The following is a 6,019-nucleotide window of genomic DNA, read 5'->3' as shown; positions in this document are numbered from 1 at the left end:
AGTGTGCGTGCGTGCCCAAGATCCCGAGAGAAGAATGGAGGAGAAGGGATTGCGGCATGACCATCCCCTCTGGGGGTGATTTCTCACTTTCTGTCTCTATGTCTCTCTCTGTCTCTCTGGTGAGCGCACGTGCCCTATAGCGAAGAAATCTCTCAAAAAAAAAAAAAACACCCAAAGACAAAAAGAAAATGGCCAACTTAATGGTAGGGACAAGTCTGTAAATATAAATAATAACATCGAGTGTTAACTTCCAGGATTTAAAAAGAAAGATTGAACCACCATAGCATTGCAAACTCAACAAAAGAGAAATTAATTACATAAGATTGAACTGGTGAAATTCAATTTTATGACTTTTATCTAAAACATTACTGATTTTCTTTGCTTTGTCTTCCAGATTTAAGGATTTTTTCTTTTGAATTGTTGATAGTTTCAGAAATTTGTTAAAAAAATTTTTTTAATTGGAACACAAACTTTTTTCCCTTCCTGACCCCTCCTGGCATTGGAAAATATTTGTGAGAATTCTTATTTTGTGGCAGAAAGGTTATTTGCATAAATTCAATAATATCTGTTGCCTTGAATCAGAAATTGGAAATGCTGGTTATCGCCAGGGCTTTGACTAGAATGTCATACCTGAAGATATTACCAGAAAGACTAAGGAACAAAGGTAAATCTCAAGAAAGTCAACAGAAGCTCTTGGAAAGATTGCCTGGGACCATAAACAGTTCTGTCTAGCAAGAAAGAATGTCACTTCCTGACAGGCCCCCAAAATGTTCAAGGACAGGTACTTCAAGGCACAGTCAGATGGTGAATTCCTGACTTGTCTCGCTAACTTTGGGAGTCTTTTAAAAGAGTCTAATCTGAAATTCCTTATAAAAGTTTCCAGCAAAGCCAACTAAATCAATTAGTATTATTGAGGCTCTGTGTGAATAACAGACCAAATTGAGACTAAACTTATTATTATTACTATTTTTTGCAAATAAGTTAGTTTATGCCTCTCTTTAGTAAAAGGGGGAATGAAGAGAGAGAGAAAAAAAAGGGGAGCCAGGCTATTGTAACCGGCGATCCCACCAGGAACACATGGAATGGAGGAAAGACAACTGTCTTTTAACTGTCCTTTCATCTCTGAATGGCCTAAATGCATTCTTGTGTCCATATTTTCTATCAGCAAGTTACCAAAGGATCCCAATTATTAGAACACTATATCGTGCTCCAATTGCATTGAAGTGGTATCAAATCTAGAGGTGCCAGATTTTCTGTCTTTGAAAAATGATTTCTGAATTACAGTGTAAGATAACTTATTATTAGTACACAGATTCATGGTGCAGCATGCATTGTTACTAATAACATCTACTATAGAAATAACACTTCTGGATTTTTAAACTCAAACTCCAGGATACCTTTACTTGGGGCCAGCCAGCACTGTATCCGTTTCTTCAAACTATCCATAGACCTCACATAACCAAATTGCACAATGCTTTTCTGGAGGTTCTCGGCCAATAGACAATTTAATCCTCAGGACACCCTACTAATTTGATTTTACTGTAGAGTTATTTCTAAAAACTCCTTAAAAACTATTTTTTCCTACACGTCTCTGAATGTCTTTAGTAATAAAAAATTTAATATTTAGAAATATTTATTAACATTTTAAATTAAAATAATAAAAATATGTAATTAATATTTTTACCTAATAAACTATTTTCTAAATAAAAATATTCCAGTTTCTGGAAAACATAGATTGTTTAATCTATTACTTTTGTTCTTGTTTTCTCAGGCTGCAGATACGAGGTTCTTTATACTTGGGAAAGGAGATAAAAACACCCACTGTATGCCTCTGTAATATTGTCTTCACTTTGATTATTACTTTCTAAAAATAAACTTCAGAAATATTTTGCTTCTATTCAAAGAACTGAAAGTGAAATTGAGAAATGCTGCTAATAAGAAAGAAGGGGAATTTGGTCATGGCTAAGTGACACTGCTACAGGCATTTTTCACAAGCATGACTCGCTGGAGATTAAACAAGGTCTGCTCACCTTCATTCCATCACGGGTCCCATCCCATTCCAAATTAAAACCACTGAGCGATAGGCAATAAAAAGGATTTATTAGGACATAGTTCCCGTTTCAGCTTGTACTGGTAGTAAATTCTCTTTCTTCCCTGCTTTGTGTCCCTGGCTCTCATCTCATTTAAATGCTGATGGATAGTGAGGAAAGGTGCATTTTATTGGTTCAAGGTCTTAAGGAGAACCATCTCGGGTGACAGATTCACCCAAGTCTTTCTGGTGACAATACTGGCTTCATCACTGACATTGTCTGATAAGAGATGGAAAACTATCAGTGCAAATCCAGCAGTTTCTCGCTAGTAAGGACAATGTTCTTGGGCAGATTTAATCCCACTTTGGAGTCTGTAGACTTCATTCAGAGAAACAACAGATTAAAGGACAATCTGTCACCTGAAGAAACAATATAGCTGGCTAACATGCCGAAAAAAATGATTTAGAATCATCCAGTGCCTTGGAGAAGTGAATTCACGTTAACATTAAAGGCAAGGAAGACTCCTGAGCACTGAGGTCCATCTATTGACAGGAACCAGTAAAGATGGCTTTTCTCCCAGTGATCTATGAAGGGAAATTCAGCTGACTGATTCATGTTTTCCAGTAAAACAGGTTATCTGAAAACACCTCTTAATTGACTGCATCTAATGTGCATTTAACTGACTTGGCAATTTGTATGTTCATTTGAGCACCAAATGGTTGCTAAGCACATTATGTTTCTGACTTAAACATACCCTCCTCACCAGAGAGAGACAGAGAGAGGGGGAGAGAAAGCACCCCAAGAGGGGCAAGGTTAAGCCACAATCCGTTCTCCATTTATCGATCCTGTCAGCATTTTTGACACACAAACATAAGCTTAGTGTATTTCCAAGCTTCCAGGGTGGATCAGTATTTGAACCCTGGGCAGCTGCGTGGCATTTTCTATGTTGGCTTTCTTATTTGCCTTTCTTTTTTCTGAAGCTCTATAGTCACAAACCTATCAGGGATTAAATCAACCAACTTTTTTCTCCTTTCTCTTTCTTCTTCCTTTCCTTTACATTCTACCTTGTTATTTCATACACACACACACACACACACACACACACACACACATATGGCATTCAATTTCCCTTTTTTTCTGTAAAGAAATATTTATTGAACACTACTCTGATTGTATGTTGAGTTTTCTGAAAAAGAATATGAGAAAGCTCCAAGAACTTGGGAAGTTCTGCAATGTGTGGAGATAAATCTGGCTAAGTTCTGGTGTTTGCATGGGGAACAATTTAATGTCACAGATTTTCAGGTTTTGTGTTTGACAGCAATGTTAATATATCTAAATGCATTAGCTGAGCACTAGTCTCCACGCTGACACTGTTCCAGAGCTATGGAGTATTTAGAAGAAACTTTCCACATGGGTTTTGTCTTCAAAGGCCTTCCTTCTTTTTTGGAGGGTGGGTGAGGAGAAAAGCAATAATTTAGGAAAATATCAAAGAATGACTTAAGGCAGTACAGAACTGAGTTTTACTGAAGCTCTGAATGTTGGGGATAAAGAACTGACTCACTGGAAACAGGGGGAGTCATTAACATTTTCCTAGAAAAGTGGCACATCATGTGGATTGGAAAATAGAGACAGGAACATAAAAAAGGAAGACGGAAGAGAGTATATCCAATTTAAGAAAGAGAAGCAGAATGACTAAGATTGAAGAAAAGAATGAGTTGCCTTTCAATTTGCCTTTTCCTACCTCTGGGTCTTTCTGGAACTAAACTCCAGCCTTCCAGAGCACGTGCTTGCCCACCTGGCATCTTCTGGGTCATTTTTCTAGCATGTCTTTCTTTCTTTCTTTCTTTCTTTCTTTCTTTCTTTCTTTCTTTCTTTCTTTCTTTCTTTCTTTCTTTCTTTCTTTCTTTCTTTTCTTCTTTCTTGGAGGGATTTTTGCTATAGGGCACTCGCTGGAAAGACAGAGAGAGAGAGACAGAGAGATATAAAGCGAGAAATCACCCCCCGGGGGGATGGCCATGCCACAATCCCTTCTCCTCCATTCTCCTCTCGGGATCTTGGGCACGCACACACATGTGCCCGACATGAGTTTAAGCCACCAGGTCTGGGACGCGAACTGCGGTCGACTACATGGGAGTCCAGCAACATGGCCATTACACCAACTGCTAGTCCTCCAGTTCCCTTTGCTTTAAATGAGACTTTCTATTCGTTTAAATGTTATTCTTCTGACTCAAAATTTCCATAATACTTCATCCTAACAAATAAATACTAAGTTTCTATTTAAAGCACTCATATTTAGTACCGAGATCCCAGACAAGCCAACTTACTTTCTCAAGTATGTGCGTGCTAAAGAGCCATAATCAGGGAATAGATTGGCACAGGCATGGAGACTACCTCACCTGCCATCTGTAATTATGCCACATCAGTGGGAATGTAGAAATTAGCAGGTATCTGAGGGAGCTGGCAATTACGAGGATGCCAGCACCACACTGGTCTAGGTTCAGTCTGGTTTTAGACATTCTTACCATCACTCCGACAGCAAGTATATCTTATGTAGATCAGGAGAAGAGGAAACACGACATGGAGTGTTAGAAGAGACCGTCTGAAGCAAGCTGTTTAAAACTTCACAAGGAACAGGGCTGTTCCATAGCACAGAGGTTAAGACCTGTGTGTGGAGAGTCAGATGCCACATGGCCCCCTGTGGGCAGAATTCCAGTTCGGAGAGCTTGAAAACCATTCCAAATCCTGATGGGATGGACAAATAGAGGGGAAAAAATTGTGGATCATGTTCCACTGGGGGGCGCTTTCTCTCCTCCTGTCTCTCTCTTTCTCTCTGATGAATGCAGGCATCTCTAGCAATAGAGCAATCACAAGAAACAGAGGGAAATGAAAGTAGGTACACAACAAAAAATGAGTGTGGTACAGGATCAGAAGAACTTTCCAGAGAAATATTTTTGGAGGGAGGAGTAGACAATCCACCTTTCTTGAGTGACCACCATGTGGACAAGGCCTGTTTGAGATGCAGCATAGTGAAGAACACACTCGGGGCCAGGCCTTAACATTTGTCATTTCTCACACCCACAGGCATGAAAGTGTTGGCTAGAAGGCAAAGGTAGCCAAAATACAAAGTCCTTCAGAGGAGAAATGAGAAGAGGGAGGCAGATATTAGAGGTGTGGTGGTAGGAAAATATGCAGGGCCTATCTTAAATGTGACTTAACCAGAATTTGTTTCCCATAGTCTGCTGTTCTTGAGGAGATTTCTCAGGGATATACTGTCCTGAGAGAAGCCAGCTACAAAAAAGACCAGATGGATTAGTAGGATAATCTGGGAATCTTACAAATAATATTAAAAACAAAACAAAACAAAACAAAACAAAACTCTTTGTTTTACTTTCTCCAGAAGCAAGGCCTCTGAAGGCAGCTCTGCACCACCCATTGGGTGGTCTGCACTCCCAGTTCCCGTGGTCCAACTCACAACTTGTTTGCACATGCAGTTGCCTGGACCAGACTCGCGTGTGTGATTGTGTGTTGGAGTTCGTAGTTTCCTTTAACCTGTGCCTGTGGTTACCACTGACTTCCCCCCCAAAGCAACGTGACTAAGGACATGTGCCGAGTGGCTGTGTGTGACTCCTACCACATCTGAATGACTTAGGTTCCCTGTGCAAAGTCTCCATGCAGCAGCACACTGAAACCAAAGGAGGGACCAGACTCGCGTGTGTGATTGTGTGTTGGAGTTCGTAGTTTCCTTTAACCTGTGCCTGTGGTTACCACTGACTTCCCCCCCAAAGCAACGTGACTAAGGACATGTGCCGAGTGGCTGTGTGTGACTCCTACCACATCTGAATGACTTAGGTTCCCTGTGCAAAGTCTCCATGCAGCAGCACACTGAAACCAAAGGAGAGATGAGGCATTCCTTTGTGATTTTTTTTTTCTTATTGCAGGTGGCATAGTGGTTAAAGTACTGGACTCCCACATGGCCTACGGTGTGTTAA

Source organism: Tupaia chinensis, unplaced genomic scaffold (genome assembly GCF_000334495.1).
Source record: "Tupaia chinensis unplaced genomic scaffold, TupChi_1.0 Scaffold000070_1, whole genome shotgun sequence".
NCBI lineage: Eukaryota > Metazoa > Chordata > Mammalia > Scandentia > Tupaiidae > Tupaia > Tupaia belangeri.
The sequence above is the reverse complement of the archived record's forward strand: the minus strand, read 5'-3'. Positions refer to the sequence as shown.